Source organism: Sus scrofa, chromosome 16 (genome assembly GCF_054392235.1).
Source record: "Sus scrofa isolate SSC_HxYL_T2T_F1_AM1 chromosome 16, Sscrofa_HxYL_maternal_Yorkshire_Landrace_v2.0, whole genome shotgun sequence".
NCBI lineage: Eukaryota > Metazoa > Chordata > Mammalia > Artiodactyla > Suidae > Sus > Sus scrofa.
This window is the reverse complement of record NC_139398.1, coordinates 12,160,880-12,185,795: the sequence shown is the minus strand read 5'-3', so window position 1 is coordinate 12,185,795 and position 24,916 is coordinate 12,160,880. Positions and strand designations below refer to the sequence as shown.

The 24,916-nt window shown below is 46.9% G+C and overlaps 1 long non-coding RNA gene across 2 annotated transcripts; it reads right to left on the bottom strand.

Moving 5' to 3' along the window:
* Window positions 1-10,483: 10,483 nt before the first annotated feature.
* LOC146395434 (uncharacterized) lies at window positions 10,484-24,067 on the bottom strand. 2 transcript variants are annotated; one of them, XR_014830859.1, is made up of 4 exons: window positions 23,917-24,067; window positions 19,422-23,627; window positions 15,301-15,397; window positions 10,484-14,573 (listed from the first exon to the last, which is right to left on the bottom strand). It is a non-coding gene; the product is annotated as an uncharacterized LOC146395434 (long non-coding RNA). The 2 variants fall into 2 exon arrangements; XR_014830860.1 differs by having other exon boundaries at window positions 19,422-19,670.
* Window positions 24,068-24,916: the final 849 nt, after the last annotated feature.

Here is a 24,916-nt window from a genome sequence, read left to right as displayed (position 1 = left end):
TCTTCAGAATCAAGATGCTCCCATCCTTAAAGTTTATTTCCCTAATCAATGTGTTTGCTGCTGGGAATCAATCAAGCCCTTGTTTCTCAGAGAAATAGTTTCAGCAAATCTTGTTTCCTGCCAGGCCCCCTGCTTCGGGTGCTCTGAGGCTGGAATGAGTCTAAAGCAGTGATGGGGCCTTGAGGCAGTAGATATTCCTGAGGGCCTCCTCTCAGCTCTGTCCCTCCTCCCCAAAGCTGCGAGGCTGGCATCATTCATAAGGACCCTGACCCTCGCTGGGCATTGTGACACACTCAAGGCCACTTAACTCACTGTCACCCATGCTGTGAATCCCACCTGCCCTCCTTCGTTCTGGAATTAAGAGACAATAAATCATGGATGCCCCAGAGGAGGGCAAGCCACTGACTTAATTTCCCTGTTGTGTAAATATAGATGAAACCCCTCTTCTGCTGGGGTTTCTTGAGGTCAGGCTGGGGCACAAGGCTGGTGTTTCTGGACCTCTGAAGGTTGAAGGATACCAGATAGGAAATGGGGGACAGTGCACGTTTGTTTCATGATGTTGCCAAGGGTTGACCTTTTATTTGCTATAAGCCAGGTCCCATTTTGAGGGAGCCAGGCTAATTCAGAAGCAGCCTCCCCTAGACACTTCTGTATTGCTCAGGTATCTTTCCTGGTCTCATGTGGCCAGGCAGAATCACCTGACTGAAACTGACGGCATCATGGTTGGAACCTAAGGACTTTACAATCCAGTGGCTCTCGAGCTTTGCTATCCATCACAGTCCTGGGAGGTGGGACAATTCCTGAGGCCCAGGCGACTCCCATCTAATGAATCAGGACCCTGGGTTTTTTCAAGCTCCTCAGCAATGCCAGAGTGCAGCCAGCCCATCCCTCTGTGATGGAGCACAGCGCCTCGGATTCTAATGTGCATTCAGATGATCCGGAAAATGCAAGCTCTGAGTCAGGACCTTGGGGAGGGCCTGAGATACTGCATTTTGGACAAGTTCCAGGGCTTGGAGCAAAGTGTGATCCTGGATGGTTGTCACCTGAGAGCTGGTCAGACCTCCAGAATCTCAGGCCCCACCCAGGACCTACAAATCAGAATCTGCATTTTAATTAGGCACAGGTAAGTGAAGTGCATGTTCAAGTTTGAGACTCTCTGCTCCAACCCAAAGACTTTATTGGCTGATGGGGGAGTGAGGTCAGGAGAGGACAAGGACAGGGCCCAGGACCCCACAGCTACTTAATGCAAAAAGTTCTAGGAACTAGTGCTAGGCTGCCGTCCAAATGTCTTCTTTCCATCATTTGATGATCTCAGTAAAGACCATTTATTTTTCTTCATTTATTATGATTTCAGGGAATGTATAAAGTGTCCCTCTCTTGTTACATTTAATTCAGGCACAAAACCAAACAAAGCCCAACAATGTAGGAAAAAAGAGCAGAAGTAGGGATTAGTAAAAATGCAAAAATAGGACAGAAACAAGGTGCATTTATCACCAGTTCCTTGATGAAAAAGATCTGATAACTGAGCACCTGCAGGCATGGTGACTCCAGAAACACAGCGGAGGGAAGGCTCGGTGGGAAATTTTGGCTCATTCCTGCTGGAAGAATCATCAGGAATTTAACCCAACCCAGGGAATAAAACTTCCTTTGTCTCTCTCAGGATGGGCTACTTTCAGCCTCAGGGTGAGACCATAAAATAAGAGAAAGGCGTTAATAAAAAGGAAATGCTGTTTCCTCCTCTATTTCTGAATCTCAAATGGCCACGGAACAAAGCTGATGAGTCAGAAGCAGTGTCCCTGATGTGAGCAGCCAGAGCAACTCAACCACTTTCTAAGTGTCTTCTCAGAGGACAGCCTTCGCCTTCTAGGTCTGGAGCTGATTTTTAAAAAAGGCCAAAAGTTAATCAGAACCAAGTCAGGTGACTGAGGTGCTGACCAATCTCAGTTCCATTTTAGGAGATGAATCCAAAATGTGGTCGCAAGGTGACATTCCTGGTTTCTTTGTGTGTATTGTCATGTGGTTGTAAAAGCAGCCCCTTAGGAAAGTCCCAGCATGGGTTTAAACAAGGACAGCAGCATTGGGAAAAGCTTGGAGCTTCTCAAAAGTGTGTCTGTCAGACCTTCTGAATGGAAGAAAATATTTGCAAATGTTATGACCAATAAGGGCTTTATATCCAAAATGTATAAAGAGCTCTTACAACTCAACATTTAAAAAAAAGGCTGATTAAAAAATGGGCAGAAGACGCAATCCAACTCTTGGGCATCTATCCGGACAAAACTCTACTTAAAAGAGACACATGCACCCGCATGTTCATTGCAGCACTATTCACAATAGCCAGGACATGGAAACAACCCAAATATCCATCGACAGATGATTGGATTTGGAAGATGTGGTATATATACACAATAGAATACTACTCAGCCATAAAAAAGAACGACATAATGCCATTTGCAGCAACATGGATGGAACTAGAGAATCTCATCCTGAGTGACATGAGCCAGAAAGACAAAGACAAATACCATATGATATCACTTATAACTGGAATCTAATATCCAGCACAAATGAACATCTCCTCAGAAAAGAAAATCATGGACTTGGAGAAGAGACTTGTGGTTGCCTGATGGGAGGGGGAGGGAGTGGGAGGGATCGGGAGCTTGGGCTTATCAGATACAATTTAGAATGGATTTACAAGCAGATCCTGCTGAGTAGCATTGAGAGCTATGTCTAGATACTCATGTTGCAACAGAAGAAAGGGTGGGGGAAAAAATGTAATTGTAATGTATACATGTAAGGATAACCTGACCCCCTTGCTGTACAGTGGGAAAATAAAAAAAAAATATTAAAAAAAAAATGGGCAGAAGAACTGAATAGATATTTTTCCAAAGAGGAAATGCAAGTGACCAACAGGCACATGAAAAGATGCTCAATATCACTAATCATCAGAGGAATGCAAATCAAAACCACCATGAGCTATCACCTCACATCTATCAGAATGGCCATCATCAAAAAGACCACAAAAGGGAGTTCCCTTTGTGCCTCGGGGAAATGAATCTGAATAGTATCTATGAGATGTGGGTTCGATCCCTGGCATTGCTCAGTGGGTCAGAGATCCAGCATTGCCATGAGCTGTGGTGTAGATCACAGATGAGCCTCAGATATGGCATTGTTGTGGCTGTGGTATAGGCCAGCAGCTGAAGTTCCAATTCAACCCCCAGCCTGGGAACTTCCATATACCATGGGTGGGTAAAAAAGAAAAAGAAAAACAAAAACCACAAAAAACACTACAAAAAACAATTTGGTGAGGATATGGAGAAAGTGAACCTTTGTAACTGCTGGTAGGAATGTAAACTGGTGCAGCCACTGTGGAAACAGTATGGGAGCTCCTCAAAAAACAAAACCAGAAAAAACAGATCCAGCAATTCCACTCCTGGGTATTTATCTGAAGAAAATAAAAACACTAATTTGAAAAGACACATGCACCCCCAATGTTCACAACAGGATTATTTACAATAACCAAGATATGAAAGCAGTCCAAATGCCTATCAACAGATGAAAGGATAAAGAAGATGTGGTACATAGATATACAATGGAATACTACTCAGCCATAAAAGGAATGAAATTTTCCATTTGTAGCAACATGGATGGACCAGGACGGTACTATGCTTAGTGAAATAAATCAGAAAAACAAATATTGTATGATATTATTTATATGGTGGAATCTAAAAAATATAGCAAACTAGTGAATTTAACAAAAAAGAAGCAGACTCACAGATATAGAGAATAAACTAGTGGTTACCAGTGGGAAGGGGGTTAGAGAGTTAAGAGGTACAAACTACTATGTAAGCTATATAAACTACAAACTACTATATAAGCTATATGGGTATATTGTATAGTACATGGAATATAGATAGTATTTTATAGAAGTCCAATGTGCTATCCATAGATAATATTTTATAATAACAGAGAATGTAGACATTTTATACTAACAATATTATAATAGTTTATAGAGTACAAGCTTTAAAAATTGTCAATCACTACATCGCACACCTGAAGCTTATATAATATTGTAAATCTTTATAATGATATTGTAAACCTCAATAAAATAAAATAATAAAATAAAATCAAGAGCATCACAAAAAACAGTGGTTCTGTCAAAATGCAGGTTTTTAGCCATCATATTCCCTTTGTCTTCTGCCTGCCCTCACCTCATTTCTAACAGTGGTCACTCATTCTCAGACACAGGACAGTAAGGGTGTTATGGGTGTCAAGGATGAAAACAGGGTCACCCCCAGGGAACCTGGCCGTGGCAGATGGCAAGTGGTAGGGGCTGGGCAAACAGGAGCGTGGCAGCCACTTGAAGTGGAGAAGGCAAGGATAGGCATTCCCCCAGGGGCCCTGGAGAGAGAGCAGGCCTCTGACACTTTATTTCAGTTTTCTGGCCCCCAGAACGGTGAGAGGATATATTCCCTTTGTTTTAAGCCTCTCAGTTTGTGCCACATGTTGCAGCACCCCAGGAAATGAATGCTTCCTCCCTGGGCTGATAAAGACCTCCACTCCCCTCCACCACTGTGTCTTTGAGACACGCTTTCCTTCCTGCTGCTGGGAAGGGGCTTCTGGGTGTCCTGACCTGTGGTGACTGGACAGGGGTCCCCCCCAGAGGCTCTAATTGGCCTTCCCTGGGGGCTCTCCACAAGTTCTGCCCAGCAGCAGGTCTGAGTGGCCCGAGGAGCTCAGGCAGTGCAGGCAGAGAATGCCCGTCCGTCCCCCTGGCTCCAGCACAGCAGCCTGTCTGAGATGAACCATGAGCTGGCCTTCTTGGTGGTTTCCATGAGCCAGCTTGCAGCTTCATCCAACTCTCATCCTGTCCCAAAGATTCCACGCTCTAAGCTGTTATGGCTCAAGGTGGGGTGTGGGGACCTGAGCATCACCACCACCTGGGAGCTCGCTGTAGAAGCAGGATCTCAGGCCCCGCCCCAGACCTCCTGGATCGGAAGCTGCATTTTAACACAGTCCCCAGGGGATTCCTGGGCCCATTACAGTGAGAGAAGCACCGGTCTAAACACTTCAGGGATGGTCCCTTCCCATAAGCACAACTGCTCCCTCCATTCAAGTTTCAGTCTTTTCTCTCCCAGCAGGAGAGTGTGGCTGCCTGGCTGCCTCCGGAAGGAAGGGGAGTGGGTTGGAAGCAAAGCAGTGCTCATTTGGTTGATTTATCTTCCTGAGGCTTAATCTATTTTGAATTTCAAATAACATTCCAAAGCTTGGCTTTGGTTGTTATTCTTATCCAGAGGTGGGGCAGTTGCCCTTGTGTTTAACCAAGTTGAAAGACATCTCTTCCAACCAGGCCAGATCCGGGCTCTCAGAGCAGCAGGCCCCGCCTCCCCATGGCCACCTGGCCAGTAATCTCTAAAACCAATCCGATTCAGGTCCTCCCTGCCAAGAACATCTGTTGTTTGTCTGCCAGCATCTTTTCCCTTTCCTTCAGCAAAGATCTCCTCCTATGGGAGGGAGCTGCCAATCATAGCATGCTCACCTCCCTCTCTTTACCTGTTACATGACCCAGATCACATGGTAATCACATGACCATACCATAAACTGTACCTCTGGACACAGTGATTGGTCCAGCATGGGTCATGTGACTGAAACTAGCTCAATCAGGGGTCTTCCCGGGGCTTTTCGTACTGAAGCTGGGAAACAGTCTGTTCTACAGGGATCTCTGAACTGGCACGGTGTTGGTAGGTATGGCCACACCAAGGTGCGGCCTGCCACATGGGGTACAGTCATCCCTCAGCATCTACAGGGATTAGCTGTAGGACCCACTGCAAAGACCAATATCAGAGGATATTCAAGTCCTTCATATAAAATGATAGGATATTTGCATATAACCTATATACATTCTCCTTTATACTTTAAGTCATTTCTAGATTACCTATAATACTTAACATAATGTAAATGCTATATAAATAGCTGCTGGTATACAGAAAATTCAAGTTTTGCCTTTTGGAACATTCTGGAATTTTTTAAAAAATATTTTTGATTCAAGTTTGGTTGAATCCATGAATGTGGAACCCATGTATACAGAGGGCTGATTGTACCTGTCATGTGGCAGCCAGCCGCATGGATACACCTGCCTCTTGGTGCACTTCCCCACAGAGGTTCCCAGCCACGTGGAGAATGCTCCTCTGCAGTGGGAGGAGCTGCGCTGGGCACAGAGAAGCTGAGATCAGAGTCAGAACAGAAGAGGGATTCCTGGCTCCACCCCAAAGCCCCCTTCTAGTCCTAGGGTCATTAGAGCCGCTTCCTCAAAGTCCTTCTACCATGTTCCTTCTTCTGCCTAAACTAGCTTCAATTTGGTTTCTGTCCTTGGCAACTGAAAGCCCTAACTAGCATTCCCATCCTGAAACCTTTCTATGGCTGCCAGGCCAGGGGACAGGGTCATACCTCTCATGTCAGCCTTGAGAGACCCTCTCAACTTAACTCTGGGTCTATTACTTACATCCACAGAAACTAAGCCCCTATACTCAGAATGCTTCAAAGGTGCAGGCGCCTGTGGGGAAACTCCAGGCCCTTTGCTTCCTCCCACTATCTTGGTGTCCGCACCTGCACAGAAGCAGCATCCCCCTGCATTGCAATAATCTGCACCTGTGTTCCCCTCGCTGGGCTCTGAGCATCCCCGAGGTACACTGGGCCCTGTAGCCCTGGGATACAGCAGATTCCAGAATCACAGAATAAGCTCAGCAAATACTGTGTACAGACATCCAGACTCCATGTGTGGCTTTTGAATGATCATGAACACAGTTAGTTCCCCCTCATCTGCGGAGGTTTTGTCTTCTACAGTTCCAGTTACCTTGGTCAACTGCAGTTCAAAAACATTCAATGGAAATTTCCAGAAGGAAACAATTTGTATGTTTTAAATTGTGCGCCATTCTGAGTAGCATGATGAAGTCCTGTCCCATGCTGTCATGTACAAGACATGAATCACCCTTTGTTCAGTGTCCTGCCCGTTAGTCACTTAGTAGCCGACATGATTTTCAAATCAACTGTCATGGTATCAGAGTGTCCAAAATAACCTTTACTGGAGTTCCTGCTGTGGCACAGTGGGTGCACATCCAACTGAAGTAACTCGGGTTGCTGCAGAGGCATTGGTTTGACTCCTGGCCAAGCACAGTGAGTTAAAAGATCCTGAGTTGCAATAACTGTGGCATAGGTCTCAGCTGTCACTTGGATTCAATACCTGGCCCAGGAACTTCCACATGTCACAAGTACGGCCATAAAAAACAAACAAAAACTCTTTATTTCACCTCATAATGGCCCCAGAGTGCAAGGGTAGTGATGCTGGCAGTTTGGATATGCCAAAGAGAAGCCATAAAGTGCTTCCTGCAAGTGAAAAGCTAAAAGATCTTGACCTAATTAGGAAAGAAAAAAATATATGCTGAGGTTGCTAAAATCTACAGTTAGAATGCACCTTTCATTCACGAAACTGTGAAGAAGAAAAAAAAAATTCCGGCTGGTTTTGCTGTGGAATCTCAAACTGCAAAAGTTAAAGCCACAGTGCATGTTAGATATGTAGTTATGATGGAAAAAACATTAAATTTGTGCAGTAAGATATTTTGAGAGAGAGGGAGAGAGAGACCGCCTTCACACAGCTTCCATTACAGCACATTATTTCTTTTTGGCCACGCCCAGGGCATGCAGAAGTTCCCAAACCAGGGATCGAACTCTCATCACAGCAGTAACCAGAGCCACAGCAGTGACTATGCCAGATCCTTAACCCACTGAGCCACCAGGGAACTCCTACAGCACATACTTAAAATTGTTCTATTTTATTAGTAGTTATTGTTGTTAACTTCTTACTGTGCCTAATTTATAAATTAAACTCTATCATGGGCTTGTCAGGGGCTCCTGTATCCTGGTGCCTATGAAGCATTTCGGTTGGTATCTGGCCTCCAGGAAGCATCTCAGAAGATTGACTTGTATTATTTACATTTTCTCCCTGCCCCACTTCCTCCTCCTTCCTCTCACCTTCTCCTCATCTTCTCCTGTCATCTTCACCACCCCTTCCCAGTCTCTCAGCAGAGGGCTTCCTGGGTACCATGAGCACTGCCCCTGCTGCAGGGAAATGCTTAGGGCTGGCTCTCCAGCAGCTGAGATCTGCTGAGATGTCCCCTAAGTAAAAAAAGGTACCCTTGTGACTCCATTCTGTTTGCTTATCCCATCCCCACCCACTGCCCCCAATTTAGAGCCTATTTCCAGCCAGGTGACCCAGGGTGCCCATGTCCTCATCCTCTCCACATAATCCTGGGTTTATCCCCTGGGCTTGCAGGCCTAAGACCTGCAGCAGCCACTCACAGCCCTGATTCTCAAGGCCATCAGCACAGGCTACAGGACGCTCTCCTGGCCTCAGAGGAGGACCCCTTGAAAGGCGAAAAGATGCATTTTCTTCTGCACAATAACTTTTCCCTCCGATGACTGTGTTCCCCCAGCTAGATTCATTTGGTAAATGTAACATCTGAGTAATCAGGCCAACTATGTAGATTTAATCTCTGAGAGGCCAGGCAGGTCATTAAATTGTCATCTGAGCGGACAGCCCTGGACCCCAGCACCAGGGCGGGAGGTGGGGGGGCTCCTGGTGGACGGCCCACGGCCAGGAACAGACAGCACGCCTGAAACGTTGCTTCTTCCCAGCTGGATCACTCAGCCTGAATCCTGCTGCAATGACCCCTCAACACCACACTCTGCCTTGTCCCTCATGGATAAAAGTGCTGCCATTGGAAGAGACACAATGGCAGAGATGGAGAGGACTTCCAGGTGACATGCTTTGGTCATTTTCACCTGTCCACACCTTGATTTCCTTGGGGAGGCCTCCAGTCCCTGTGTTGGTCCAGGGGTGTGAGTAGCACCGAGGCCTGGGTGCTCAGAAGGCCACCTCCCTGCCACTATGATCAGCTGGTTGGGCAAGTCCCCAGAGTGGATCCCGAGCTTACGAAAATCTCTAGCTGTGTCAAGAGATGGAGAAAGGAAGGGTCTAGGCGCCTTATTCTAAATGACCCAATCCAGCTGCTTCTGAGGCCAACACCTGATGGCGGTTTCATACCGAAACCAATAAATCGTCTCTCTTTTGGCACAACCGGTTAGTCTGGGATTCCCGATTTTGCAACAAGGAGACCCTGACTACAACCCTCCCCCTTGCCCTTCCTTCCTCTTCCCTAGGATCCAAGCGCAAGGGCCAAACCTTGGCCTGAGCATCTGTGTTAGCCTTTTTGCTTCTTTTTTTAAAAAAAAGAGGTGGTTTTTTTTTTTTTAAAAGAGTTTTTTTTTTTTTTAAATTCTTACTAAAGGAATGGTGAAACATTGGTTTCAAACCTTTTCAAAAGAAAAAAAACCTTCATATTGCAAATGTACAGTTTACAGAATTACTGGCAAAAGCAATCAAGGAGATGCTGAAAATACAAGGCTTTGATTGACTTCAGAAGGAACAGGCTTAAGAAGAGTTCTTAAGCCTTTTTTGACACAGAATATTTGACAGCTAAAAGCAGGGCTTGTTTCCATGGCAGGCTTGTTCCACATGAGTAATCTGTGGATGCCTCATTGCCTTAGTGGCTCCCGGCCAGAACCACAGCAGGCTGGACAGTCCAGCCATCCCTGCCCCTGAGCTTCCGTGAAGCCCATGTTTTTGAAGGGAAGAAAGGCCCTGGCCCCCCAAGCAGAACCCAAGAATTGTTGGATTAGCAGACAAAACATTTCCGGCAACCACACCTTTTCAAAACTGTACAAATATTAAGCAAAATCTCAGATTTGTGTCAATTTACCACAAGGATGAATAACAGAACTTTCATCACAGGCATGTCTGTTCCCCTCCCCCAGCACCCTCCTTCCTTGCTCTTGACCCCCTTCACTGCTGAGTCTCTGCATCTTCATCTCTACAGCCCGAGGTGGGTGTGGATATGCATCCAGCTCGCTTTGCGGGTGAGGTCATCTGAGGTCTCAGAACTGCTGTGCCTTTAGTCTTGGAAGGAGGGGCCAGAAATGCAATGAGGAGGGGTGACTCCAACACTCACACATCCTCATCCATGGAGCATGGATGCTGCTGGACTGCGCTTTCCTGCCAGGTGCTACATTTCCCAGCAAATTTGCAGGCGGGGGGTGAGGTCTGTGCAATGTGGGTGGAAGTGATGGGGTACCCTAGATGCCCAGGTGGGAAAGGAGTGGGTATCCTTGCTCTCCCAGCCCCCACTCTTCCTTCCCAGGAGGACTCTGAGGTCCAGGATGGGAGCAGCGAACTTTTTATGTAAAGATAGCAAAAATTTTTGGCTTCCAAAGCCATTTTTGTCAGAGCCACTTCAGGAAAGCCACCATAGAGGATGTGAATGAGAGGCTGTGACTGTGTCAATAAAACTTTATTTAAAACATTCAGGTGATGGGCAGAATTTGGTCCTGACCCTCAACTCACCCATGTGCGTGGTGTTCACCTGGAGACTCAGTATCTGAACTGTTCACATCATTCCTTTATTTCTTTGACAAGTCTCAGGGGCTGAATTCCATACTGGAAACATCTAGCTTGCCATGTGAGAGATGACCAATAAGACAGTACTTGGAAAGTAAACTAGGCGGGTGGGAAGCCCAGCATGTTACATGCAGAGAACAGGCCGATGAGGCGAAGAGTGTCTGGAAGGGTCCATGGTGGACCAGGTGGGGGTGGAGCTCTCAGAGAAATATTTGGGCTTTGGCCCAAAAGGTGGGAGAGGTCTGGCCACAGTGGGGGAGCATCCCTGGGAGGAGAGTGATAGTGGGAGGCTGAGGCTAAGGCGTAGTCCTTGGAGCACAGCCAGTGGCAAGGACCGGCCCACCAAGAAAGTGGCCTGAAGGGCGAGCAGGAGCCAGAGGAGGGGCAGGCCAGGCCAGCGGGCTTGAGGAAGACTTTAAAACATCACCAGGCTACTGCATAGAGACAGACTTATGCCAGTGGTTCTCAACTTGAGTCCCATCAGAATCCTTGGAGGGCACATAAAACTGCAGATCTCTGGCCTTGCCCCCAGAGCTTCTGATTCCATAGGTCTGGGGACCACACTGAGAATCACTGGATTTCAGGAAAGCTGGCAGTCACCAGCAAGTACTGCCCCAGCACCCAGCCTGGATTGTACCCCCTCCACCCTGTCACATCACCTGCCCCATTTCCTTCACAGATCTCATCACTCTGAATGATCCAGGTCTCCTGTCCACTCCTCTCTTTCCTCATCTTCCTTCACTGGATGGAAACCCCTGAGAACAGAGACAAGCTTCTTAACAATGTTTCCAACAGTAAGAAAGTGTGATGTAGACAGTAGGTGCTCAGTGGGTATTTCTTGACAAGAAATGAGTGGAATGAGAGTGAGCGTATAAGCTGGTAGTGGGCATTTCTCACATATCTGCAGCTTGTGAGCAGAGGCACTAACCACTAACTGACTTTTTAATTTTAATTTTTATTTTTAACCACACCTGCAGCATGTAGAAGTTCCCAGGCCAGGGATCGAGCCTGCACCACAGCAGTGACAACACTGGATCCTTAACCCACTGCACCACCAGGGAACTCCCTTTTGTTCCAGACTATCTGTCAAAGATGTTTGTATAGCAAACTGCCTTGGGGAAGGAAGAGGAGGAAGAGAAGAAGGAGAAGTAGGTGTCTCTCAGTTATTGCCCAGGAAAATAAAAGTAATGTCACCCCTGGTGCACAGGCTGGGTGATTATAAAACATGCTGATATAAAACATGCAGGTTCCCAGAGCCCAGGTCCCTGGCTGTGGTACAAACCCACTGCAGGGCAGCATCCACCTGGGCCCTCTGTCTTATCCCCTGTGGGGTTTGGGGATGAGAGGAACCAGTGCAAACACCAAGCTAGTACCAACCATGTCTTGTGTTTTCAGGATTCAGATGCTTTGACACCTGGGGCCTTGCTGATCCTGGAGATACTGCCCCCTCCTGGCAGAGCTAATTCCTAGACATGGTGAGTGACTCTCCTGTGAACATGCTCTTCAACTACAAACCAACCAATCCAGAGCCTACAGCCCCAATCACCTCTTTTAGGGGGCCCTCACACACCAGGTCACTGTGCCTTGTCCTAATCACCAGATAACTAGGGTCACCCCTACCCCCAGAGCCCATGGAAATTATTCAGACCAGCCAGTCCTAAGCCTGCTACCCTGCCTTGCTCCCGCTCTTTCCTTCCTGTGGAGCAAAGGCTCCGCACTCCCTCCACTCTGAAAGACCCTGGTGCTTCCCTGTGTGGCCCCCATGGTGTGCCGTGCCCCTTCCTCTTGGAAACTGTGAGCAATGAACCATCTTTTAAGTGGCAGTGGTTTCCCCATCTGTTGGCCTTTACTCTGCCTCAGATTTTCTATTCATACACTATATTTTAAAATCTCATCTTACTTGCTGTGCTATGAGTAATAAAGTCCTCTGTTCCCTCCCAATCCAGGAGTCTTTGTCATCTGGCCTCTGTCATCTGGAAGCCTCCACGAAACTGACAGGCTACCTGGTGAGCCTAGAAGTAGGCAAAGTCTCCACCCTTCACAGTTCTGACAGGACCCGGGCCTGTACTGCAGGAAGTCTCATAGGCGCTGCTGTGTTGGAAGGAAGAAATAGAAGAAAGGAGGCAAAAAAGACAGCCTCTCCAGCTTCTCCAAAATGTGGAGGGAGGTTTAAGGCCAGAGAGCATTTGTCAGTCACAGATTTGGAGTTCTAGGGCAAGTCTTCTCAGACTTTAATCCTCCAGGGAGATTGTGTAAAGGTGGGTCCCAGAGGTCTGAGACCCAGCCTGAGATTCTGCAAGCTGCTGAGGGATGCCGATGGGGGTCTAGGACACTCAACACAAGACCCACGTTTACAGAGGCCACTGGAGGACGGGGCCCAGAGGACTTCTCAGGCCTGCCGCCTGCACCAGCCAGGCCCACGTTAAATCCCCCCAACCCCCACCGTCTCCCAGCCCACCCCAGCATACACAACCTCAAGTCCAAATGTGGACGGATGGAGCAGCCCAAACGGGACACTAGAGGCTGTGACTCCCAAGGGATCTGGGGAATTTTCTGGAGCAGAAGATGAGGTTCTCAGAATGGCCCTGACCTTCATCCCTGTCCTAACATCCAAGGAAGATTTGCTTCAGGTTACCTCCACCCTCTCAGGAATCTGCCTGTTGCATCCACTGCCCCACACAAAGATGGAATCCCAGAAATGTTTTTTCAATTAATTAAAAACCTATCAGTTTGTATTTGTGTGTATTGTAGTTCCAGGGACAGCAGAAAGAAAACTCCTGGCAGAAATAACCACATTTGTTTATGGCCTATTTATTCATTGATCTGCTCTTCAGGAAGCTAGGAAGTTCCTATTTTTAGCACCTCCCAGGCTCAAGCGTGGATTTTTCTTTTTCCCTCAAGCTCTTTTTAAAAAGTTGACATTTCCCAGCCTATAAACTGCTGAGTCATGTCATGCATTCAACAGGGGGGAGACCGTGGGAGCAGCAGCTCGGACGAGGCCTCCCAGCCTCCAGGAAATACTCATGAGGCATTTGAAAATTGTAGGAAATACTCACAAGGCATTAGAAAATTGTAAAGCAGTACAGAATTTGAAGAATCTTTCATTCAATTAAAATTTTTTTCTTTTAATATTCACAAGGCAGGAAAGGCAGACAAGAGTGGCTGGGAAGCATCACAGGGCTGTCCTGGAAGCAGCCTTCCAGCGAAAATACCAGCTGCTCCAGCCTTTGTGGACCTTCTCTGCCCTCCAGGCAGCCAGGTACAAGGGCTGCCTCCACTCATTCTCTTTCCACTTCCAGAAAAAAAGCATGCATTCTGGAGCCTTTTCCTTGTGTTTGCATCTGCCAAGCGCATTGGACCAAATGGTAGTGTGCAAGCCACTCACTGAAAAATGTGGCACAGGTGAGCTGTGCATGAACACCCATTCTGTTTTATTGAATTAATAAATGTGTTTATTTATTTTTGGCCACACTTGTGGCATGTGGAAGTTCCCGGGCCAGGGATCAAACCTGAGCTGCAGCAGTGAGCTGAGCCCATCCTTAACCCATGCCCCCTGGGAACTCCCTGAACCCCCCATTCTAATCCTGTTAACATATTTGAGGACAGTCATTTCAGCTGGGGTGCTGGGCTCCAGAGCTGTCTAATGCTCACTCACGCCAAGGACTTGAGTGGGTCTTTGAATTCTCTGGGTCTCAGTTTCTCTGTCAATGGTGCAGGAATGATAACTAGAGATTCCCACCACCACCTGGCATTTGGAAAAGCTACTGCCCAGTCTAAGTGGCTAATTATAGCTTCATCATTTGTGAAATCTTTCTGAAATATCCACACCAGTTACCCTCATTATAGCAGCCACCTCCAAAAATGGAAACTCTAGGATAATCTTCATAATAACAATAATAATACAGTGCTAGACCATAGAAGATTTCCAGGGCATTAATCTTCCTCATGCCTGTGTGAGGACAGGAGGGGGCTAATATATGAAAACATCATTGCCATCATCAATGCATCTTTTCAGTTCACTGCATATTCCTTCCAAAACTGACGATCATTCTACCTTCTGTCTTCACTCCTGCAAAAAGGAGAAAACCTACATTTATAGTCTCCAATTAATCCCTTTTTTAGACATGAAGATCTAGCAAGATTTGTGTAAAAAGATGTAGTGAGTCGAATAACGTCCCCTCCCAAAATGTATGTCCCACCAGAACCTCTGGATGTGACCTTATTTAGCAATAGGGTCTTTGCAGATATGATTAGTGAAGATGAGGTCACTGTGGAGTAGGGTGGGCCCTAAGTTCAATGACTGCTGTCCTTCTGAGATGAGGAGAAGGCCAAGTGCAGAGGGAGGCAGAGACAGGAGTGACACAGTCACAAGCTGGTGAACCTAAGGTTTGCTGGCAGCCACTGGCCCCTCAGCAGATAAAGATTCTGCCTTAGAGTCTTGGGAATCCAGCCTGCAGACACCTTGATTAGGACTTTCTGCCTCCAGAACTGTAAGACAATACACTTCTGCTGTTTTGAGACCTCCAGTGAGGGGTATTTTTTAATGTCAGCCCTAGGAAACTAATACAGAAGGGGAACAAAGGCCCTGAAGCCTGAAGGCCAAGAAAGGCGTCGTAGAAGCTTCCAGAAGTTCTGGGGATAACACTCAGGCATCTGGAGAGGCCCCCTCTGATTCCACCTGATCCATCCCAGGAACCAAACACTATGAGGACCAAGAAAACGCAGTTCCCTCTGCCTGCCCATCCCGACCAGCCAGCCCCCAGCCTCCACCCCCACCCCCACATGTCTGCTTGTACCTGTGGGAGAAGAAGCATTCTCTGACCAGTGGATGAAAGGCCCGTGTACTTCCTATGCTCAATTAGGACCAAGGCTTCCTTCAGCTGTGCTTTCTTGCTGCAGGAAATGATCAAGACAGTTAGGCATGTATACTTCTCTCCCTTTTTTCTGCACGTACACACCCCTTTCCTCTCCTTCTTGTTCAGATCTTCTCTGATCAAGAGAATGTGTTACCTGAGTTCCCGTTGTAGCTCAAAGGTTAATGAACTCGACTAGTATCCACGAGGATGCGGGTTCAATCCCTGGCCTTGCTCAGTGGGTTAAGGGTCTGGCGTTGCCATGAGTTGTGGTGTAGGTTGCAGATGTGGCGCTGATCCTGAATTGCTGTGGCTGACAGCTACAGCTCTGATTCTGCCCCTAGCCTGGGAACCTCTGCATGCCTCAGGTTCAGCCCTAAAAAGACAAAAAGAGAGGGGGAAAAAAAGAGAGAGAGAGAGAGAGAGAGAGAACATGCTATCATGTTTCTCAGAGCCTGTGAAGGCCTTGATGGCCAGCCAGGTACTTCCTGCCGCTCCATTATCGGGTCTCAACATGGGGCTTCAGCGGCTGCATGTCCTCGTCCTGCCTTATCTAGGGACCCATTGCTTTTTTCAATGATGGGACTGCCTTCCTCCTAGACAAAGGCAGCAGGCCAGGGGACAGGGCATAGGAAGCCCTGCACAGCTCCTGGTGCCACCAGCCCTTAGGAAATGCTTTACAGCTTTAATACCCAGTAGAGGGTCAAGGTCAATTGCACAGACCAGGGCTTGGCCAACAGCCTGAGAGCTAGAATCGTTTTTACATTTATAAATAGCTGAAAACAAATTAGAGAAGAGGAATATTTTGTGACATGTGAAAATGTTATGAAATTCAATAGTGTCCACAGGGGAAGTCTGATTGGAACATGGCTGCACTCTCTCCAGGGTCTCTGCGTGGTCTGTGACTGCCTTTGCTGTCAGCAGTAGGCTTGAATAGCTGTGACGGAGACAGGTGACCCTCAGGGCCTAAACTATTTACTAGCTGATTTAGCTTTACAAAAAAAGTTTGCCGGAGCCAAATTATCTGACTTCAAATCCTAGCTCCACTATTTACTAGTTATGTGATTTGGGGCAAGTCATTTCTCCTCTCTCTGTTCTCATGTCCACCTCTCTGAAATGGGCATAAAAGTTCTTCAAAACAGTATTGTGAGGCAGTTCCCTCTGTGGCTCAGTGGCTGAAGAATCCAACTGCAGTGGCTCAGTTTGCTGCAAAAGTGCGGGTTCAATCTCCGGCCTGGCGCAGCGGATTCAGGATCTGTCATTGCTGCATCTGGGGTGTAGATCATAGCGGTGGCTCAGGTTCAGTCCCTGGCCCAGAAACTTCCATATGCCTCAGATGTGGCCATTAAAAAAAAATAATAAATAAAAAAACATTACTGTGAGGGAGTTCCCGCTGTGGCACAGTGGCTTAAGAATCTAACCTCAGCAGACAAAGTTGTGGAGGAATGGCTTCGACCCCCAGCATGGAGCAGTGATTTAAGATTCACAGGCGCAGCCATTAAAAACAAAAACAAAACAAAAACAAACCCACAATTTTGAGGATTAGATGAATCACCATTCTAATTCTTAGAATGGTACCTGGCAGAGAGAAGTGCTATAGATGGGTTAAACTATTTTCAGGTCTTCATTTTAATCCTCAGTCTCCCTAATTCCTATACCATCCCACACAGAGAATAAAATGAATAAAAACTCCCAAGGCTTTGTTTGACTTAACACACAAGGGTTCTTTAAACTCGTTTTCCCTTTTCTTCATTTCCTTCACTTTTCATTATTACTCCACGTGCAAACAGATCCAGGAAACCTTAGCTCAGACTTCTCAAATCCCAGACGGGTTCCAATTTGTTATATTGGAGGAAAAAAGATATCTGTATTCCCAGCAGATGCACATGGGTATTGTTTGTCACACCTGCCACCTCCTTACTCTTCAGCATTAATGGACCTTCTTACAAGCTCTACAAATCTTGACGTTAAAAGCAACAGCAGGATGATGAGGCATGGATTTTCTGCGTGGACAGTATGTTTTCTCTCTTTCACTGTCAGTGGCTGGGTGACATGCAGAAGACTTTGGAAGAGCTGGAACAGAGGTGGAAGGGCTGGATGGTCATCCCCCACCATCCCCTCACCCCTTCCATATAACTGGGTTGTGGCTGGACACATGGCTGCTCTATTGGAAACTCCATTTCCCAGCTGCCTGCGGGTGTATGTCAGCATGTTCATGTCACCAAGTGCATTGCGCTGGGATGCAAACGGAGGTGATGGGCTCACTTCTGAGTCTGTTCCTCAACACTCTCCATCATCCCAGGAACCAAGCATGCAGATGAGGATGGATCCCTAAGTGACAGCCAAGCAACAGGATGGACAGAACCTGGGTCCCTGAGTGACCACATGGAGCAGAGCAGCCCTCTCACCTTGGACCCCTAACAGAGAGACTTATTTGAGAGAGAGTAAATGTTTGTGCTCTTCAAGTCACTCTGTGATAGCAGCTTAGCTTTTAATCTAACACAAAGGCCTTGTAGCCCACCACCTTCAGGCTGCAGGGGCAGAGGAGGGAACTGACTGATTGAGTGTTCCCCACCCCCTCACCCCCACCAATCCCACACTTGGGTGCAGAACTAGGTCTGGAACCAGTCTTTAAATATATAGCCCTGTCTTCTGTCCACTTAACACGGACATTATGCTTGGTCTTTGGGGACAGGCCTGTATCACTTCAGATCTCTGAAATAATCCACCCAGTGCTTAGTACACAATATCCACTTGCTGCTAAGTAATAGTGTGTCAGTCTGGGTCCAGTCAGGAGAGAGAAACACAGGGAAGTCAAACAGGTAAAGGGCATTATAAGACTGTGAATTTCTTGTTGTGGCTGAGCAGGTTAAGAATTTGGCTATATCCATGAGGATGCAGGTTTGATCCCTGGCCTTGCTCAGTGGGCTAAGGATCCCTCATTGCCATGAGCTATGGTGTAGGTTGTAGAAATGGCTCAGATCTGGCATTACTGTGACTGTGGTGTAGGCTGGCAGCTGCAGCTCCAATTCTACCCCTAGCCTGGGAACTTCCACATGCCTCAGGTATGGCCCTAAAAACAAAATCAATCACTGTAACAGAACTGGTTGGAAAGAAGTAAAGAGAACTCTAAGGCATATATGAATAGCAGGTGTGAGGAGCAGCAGGACTGGGATGGTGCACTCAAGGACACCTCCACCCCACCCCCAGGCCAAGACCCAGATCTCATCAGTTGTGGCTGATAGAATGGCAGAGAAGAGGCTATGGTTCTATGCTGGAGGAACTTGCCAGAAACTAGCCCTCCAGGGAATCCAGGAAAGCTGTTTGTGGGAGACACCTCACTGGAACCACTGTTCTGAAACCACCTGAGAGGGTTTGGGGGAAGCTGCTGGCCACACAGAAGACAGTGAGCATGCAACTGCTATGGACATTTAGGGCACTTTTATGAGTAAGCGGTGATCAACTTCTGCTCATTTTTTTTTTTTTTTGTCTTTTGTCTTTTTTTGTTGTTGTTATTGTTGCTATTTCTTGGGCCGCTCCCGCGGCATATGGAGGTTCCCAGGCTAGGGGTTGAATCGGAGCTGTAGCCACCGGCCTACACCAGAGTCACAGCAACGCGGGATCCGAGCCGTGTCTGCAACCTACACCACAGCTCACGGCAACGCCGGATCGTCAACCCACTGAGCAAGGGCAGGGACCGAACCCGCAACCTCATGGTTCCTAGTCGGATTCGTTAACCACTGCGCCACGACGGGAACTCCTCATTTTTTTTTTCTATTTTCTTTAGAGACTCTCATTTTTTAACTAATGTGTGATTCATCTAAAATATGACTTAGAAATATACATCTGTTTTTAACATGAGATCGTTTAAAAATGTAAAATCAAGGCTCACGCTTGGCAGTGTCCATTCATTTACAATATGGGAGGCACTTTGTTCAGAAAGGGCATTTGTTTTCTGTTACCCATGGTCACAAACTTAGCAGCTTCAAACCATCCACATTCATTGTCTCACCATTTCGATGTGTGGGGAGTCCCAGCATGGGCTGGCTGAGTCCTCAGCTCACCTGGCAGAGGCACCGTGTCCAGGTGGGGGCTGAGGCTGCTCACTCCTCTGATGTGCGGGCTTGCTTCCAAACCATCTGGGTCATTGACACAATTCAGTTCCTTGAGGTCAGCAGACTGAGGTCCTCTGTTCTTTGTTGGCTGTCAGCTGTAGGTCACTGTCAGGTCCTCAACACCTGGCTCACTCACGATGACAGCTTAGCTCTCAAAGCCAGCAGGAGCCTCTCGCTCTAGTTCAGCTACCTCTGCCTCTTATATAATATGACATAACCAAGGGAGTCACTGTCCCTTTTTATTTTCAGGTCTACCCACTCAAGGACACAAAATTATATGGGATGTACAGACCAAGGGTGGAATTTTGGAGCCCATTCAGAATCCTGCCCACCACAGAGACTCATAGAAAGTCTATAAAAATTAGAAAATTATCTTGAGCAAGTCTAGCTATGCCCCATTATAGAAATTGCTCGGATCTTCTAAATGAGCCAAGATTCTCTCACTATTCTTCAGCTTCCACTCTCCATGTCCCCTCCCCACCTCTGAAATACTTAAAGGACTTTTTTTTTTTTTTTTTCCTCTCCCGCTTTAAAAAGGGCTACACCTGCAGCATGTTTGAAGTTCCCAGGCTAGGGGTGGAATCAGAACTGCAGCTGCCAGCCTGCACCACAGCCACAGCAATGTGGGATCCAAGCCACATCTGCAACCTACACTACAGTTCATGGCAATGACAGATCCTTAACCCAATGAGTGAGGCCATGGATTGAACTTACATTCTCATGAATACTAGTGGGATTCATTACCACTGAGCTACAACGGTAACTCCCTTAAAGGGCTTTCTTCTCAGGGATCAACAGAAAACCAAATCCAGATCTTACTCTGGACCATCTCAGAGCTTGACTCCATTTCTGATGCCCTCTCTGAATACAGTTGGCAAGAAAAGAGGTAATGGGTTGTATTACTTTCCCAAATCTCTGGTACCAAATAACCACAACCTGGGGGGCTTAAGGCAACAATGATATACTCTCTCACATTTCTGGAGGCCAGAGGTCTAAGTCAATGGGCCCATGCTCCATCTGAAGACTCTTGGGTAGGACCCTTCCTGCCTCTTCCAGCTCCCAGAGGTTTTAGGCATCCTTGGCTTTTGGCAGCATCACTCCAGTCTCTGCCTCCATCTTCACATGGCCTCCTCCCCTATGTCTGGGTCTCAAGTGTCCTTCTGTCTTTCTCATAAAAACCCCAGTCATTGGATTTAGGGCCCACCCTAAATCAGGGATGAGCTTGAGATTCTTAATTATATCTGCAAAGGCCCTGTTTCCAGACAAAGCCACATTCACATCTTCCAGGGTTAACACGTGGACATATTGGAGTTCTCATCGCAGCTCATCAGGTTAAGAACCCAACTATTACTCATAAAGATGTGAGTTTGATCCCTTACATTGTTCAGTGGGTTAAGGATCCAGTGTTGCCATGAGCTGTGGTGTAGATCGCAGATGCAGCTCAGATCTGGCTGTGGTGTAGGCTGGCAGCTGCAGCTCCGATTCACCCCCTAGCCTGAGACCTTCCATATGCTGTGGGTGCGACCCTAATAGACAAAAAAAATAAAAAAATAAAAAAGACATGGTCATAGTTTTTGGAGGGATGCAGTTCAATTGATTGCATGGGGAAACTGATTTAAAAGTCCAGTCTATTGCAAGTACCAGATACTCCCCTTGATCTTGCAGGGCCTTGATTGGTGAGTATAATACAATTGAGAGCCCAGCTGAGGTGGTGCGCCCCTGGAGAGGCATAGGGCTAGGATCCTAACCCCTCAGGATGCTGCCGCTCTGCCTGTCCTCTGCACTGCAGGGAGGCCCCTCCACATGGGGGCCCCAGCAGAGGGGGAGGCAAGAGAGCACCAAGGCCTCTGCATTCCCCCACGAAACGCTCAGTCCCTCTCTTCCTCAGTCGTCACAGCCCTAGTATGAGGTTAATAACAATGATACCCACTTTATGAGATGCTGTTTGAAAATTAAATGAGTTAATGTAGGTAAAGTAGGCAGAATCCTAATTGGCTGCAAAATTCCCACTGTGGTGGTGAACCTGCCTTGCATAGGCCCCTCTCCTTGAGGACCTGGTGTATATTCCGTTAAACTAGATGAAACTGCCATTTGAGGGTAAAAAACAGTGTATCTGCAACTCACAGGTTTCAATAGAATGTAAAAATCCTGTAACTGTCAGCTACTATTACCACGGACATCTCTAGACCCACATGCTGATGAGGCCTCAACCACAGGAAAGAAGGACCTCGCCCTCCCAGCTCTAGGATGAAAAACTCAAGGGAGGCTCTGATTGGTTGAGTGTGAATCATGTGCCAAACTTTTGACCAATCCCTGTGGCCAGGAGGGGAGTGTTATGATTGGCCTAGCTTAGATCACCTGCATGCCCCTATTGGCTGCATCCCAAGCCCATATTTGGCACAAAAACAACAATTCTTGTTAATGATTGATGGAGGGATGGTTTGAATATATAATAAATGCACAAGATAAAAATCAAACAGTAGATAAAAAGTTACACCATGGAAAGTAGGTCACTTCTTTTCAGAAGTTTCTACTGTGTCTTTTTGTGTTATCATTCCAAAAATGATTATGCATCTACAGACATACACATGAATAAGTAGAGACACAACTCCTCTTCTCCCCCACCTGTTTTTCACACGAATAATTGTGTGCTGGATACTTTCCACTTCTTTGACCCTGAGCATTTCTCTCCTTGCTTTTCCCTTCTCCAGAGCCAGAGGCGATGACCTCTGTTGCCCGGGGCTTCCTTGACTGTTTCTGGTTGTTCTTGGTCAGCTTAAGATGCTGGCAGAAGATCAGAGAGTGGGAGGCACACCAGATGGGGGTATTTATTCCTCCAGCTGCCTCTCTGTGGGTCCCAAGGCATGGCCATCACTGCCCCCAACTAAATCCACAGCTTCTGTTGGGAGACTTCTCCCCAGCTCCAGCTATCTCTCCGAACCCCAGTGGCGCAGCACCCCTACTGTAACTGAGCTAGTGCCCTCTGGGGCTCCTGGGCACATAAGCCTTTCCATGTCCCCCATTGCTTGTGTTTATGGAATAAACTTCAGCCTCCATGATCTTCCCTGGGTTCCAAAGGTCAGGTTCCAACAGTTGCTAATCAGGGAAGGGAGGGGAACAATCAGGAAACAATAGTGCAGCTTTGGGGGCAGGGTCTTGGTCCCTCTTCAAGGACTATGGATAACAATATCTTTGAATTCTTCTACAGAAATAAACCCCCCAATGAATGGAAGGGGTTAATGAAGCGTTTTTTATTCCAGAAAGAAGACCACTAGACAGACCACTGAACACCAGCTTTGAAAACAATGTAGAAAAAAAAAAAAAAAGGAGTTCCTGTTGTGGCACAATGGAAATGAATCTGACTAGTATCCATGAGGATACAGGTTCAACCCCTGGTCTCGCTAAGGGGGTTGGGGATCCAGCATTACCCTGAGCTGTGGTGTAGGTCACACATGCATCTTGGATCCCATGTTACTGTGGCCGTGATATAGGATGGCAGCTATAGCTCTGATTTGACCCCTAGCCTGGGAACTTCCATATGGTGCAGGTGTGGTCCTAAAAAGCAAAAAAAAGGAAGAAAGAAAAAGAAGAAAAAAGAAAACAGTGTAAGCTTACCTCTACCCTGAATCCTTATCTGCAGCCCTGTTTTTCCTCTCCTAAGGGGGGCACAGTCTTTAAGGCATTAGCCTGCTGCGACCCTCCTGGCCAAAGAAATAAAGCTATTTTTTTTCCTCTGCCCAAAATTTTGTCTCTGCGTTTCCATTTGGCACTGATAACAGAGGCTGAGTTCTGGCAACACTACCACATAAAGCCCCCTCTACAGCTGGCCTAGGGCCCTGCGCTCTCCTCTGAGGGTCCCCCTTAACCTGCCCTGCACTTTGGTAAACAGTCTTCTACAAAGCCTTCCTCTCAAACCCTGTTTGTGTGTCCCTATTACTTGGCCCAATCTACACATTTTTCCAATAGAAAATCAAGAAATGAATTCTTCCATCACTGTCCCTTCCCCTAGAACCACCTTCCCCTTCCCCTTTTATTTATAGTAGGGGTACCCAGGCTCTGAGGGGTACCCAAGGTTTTGTCATAGCCCCATCCCTTTCGACCCGAATCACCCTGGGCAACCTAGTGTCCTCACCTGTAAAACACAGGTAATGTGAGCTGTAAAAAAAAAACAAAAACAAACCCTTAGCACAGGGCCTAGACCTTAGTAGGTCTAAGCTGGCTGTTATCCCAACCCAAATATCCCTGGGGCCCCAGTCTGTCCAGCCATCCTGGTCATGTCCCTTCTAACTCCTCATCACATTAGATTCAAACACGGGGTGGGGTTTGGGGTGGTGACTGAGTACAACATGTGCCCAAAAGGGAAGCATTCTCCGTCCTCTGCCAACAGCTTCATCTCAGCACAGGAAAGAATAGACCCCTGCCCCATTTTGGTGGGGATACATACCAGCTGTACACAAGTCTTCTGGAAGGATCTAGCCATTTTGGGGAAAACTGCACTTGAACACATCAACACCCATTCAGTTTCCTTGACATGTTGAGTCTTCTGACCTCAAGGAAAGTCAGCCCCAGGGAAATGGGGCAGATACTGGAAAAGTCTAGAGGGGCAGATGAGTTAGGTTAGGTGGGTGGGCCTGCGCCCTGGTGCAAGAGGAGGACCTGGATGCCCTGGGGCTCTGACTTCTAGGGTTCAGTCCCCTAGAAAAGGGGTTAATTATACTTCTGCAGCCCACCCCAAGGGCTTCTGGAGAGACTCTACTTTGATAACCAAGGAGAATGAATTCTGCAAGAAAATAAGAGTTGGGAATTTCCTGAAGAGCTTAGGCACAGAGCCTCAGGCCTTACAAGTGTTTCAAGGACCTTTGAAAATGTTTAAGTCTTGAAAAAAATTATGGGCTGCAAATCACAGAAATAGCAGAATCAACAATGATTAATTTATATATTTACTGTTCATTAATTGTTAAATTGAGCATACATAAAATCTCACTGCATTTGAAAGCCATTTATAAAGCTTGACTTTCTCCTGTTATAAGAATTTACAAGTATGCCAGTGACTGCCAGGAAATAACAGCTAATTAAAAGTTAAATGAGTGACTTGGAGCCAAATCATTTTAAGAACAAACTCACTGGCCCTGCCCAATGGCCTGGGAACTCCATCCTGCCAGGTGATGGCATATTTCCAAAATCATTGCTACTTCTGCCTTTTCTCTTTCTTACACATCATGAACACCAAAAAAACAAAACAAAACAAAAACTAGTTTCTTTAAAGTTGACAAGTAGGTTGAAAACCGAAACCAAGTATTTAGCTGGTTGTGCTGCAGGGACCTGTGTTTCAACAGGACAGACATTTCCTAAGTCCTAAAGTCAAAGTCACTTTTGGCTGTTTTGCATCTTGTGTCTTTTCCAAGCCTTTTCCGCACTCCACCCGCCCACCCACCCCCCGAATC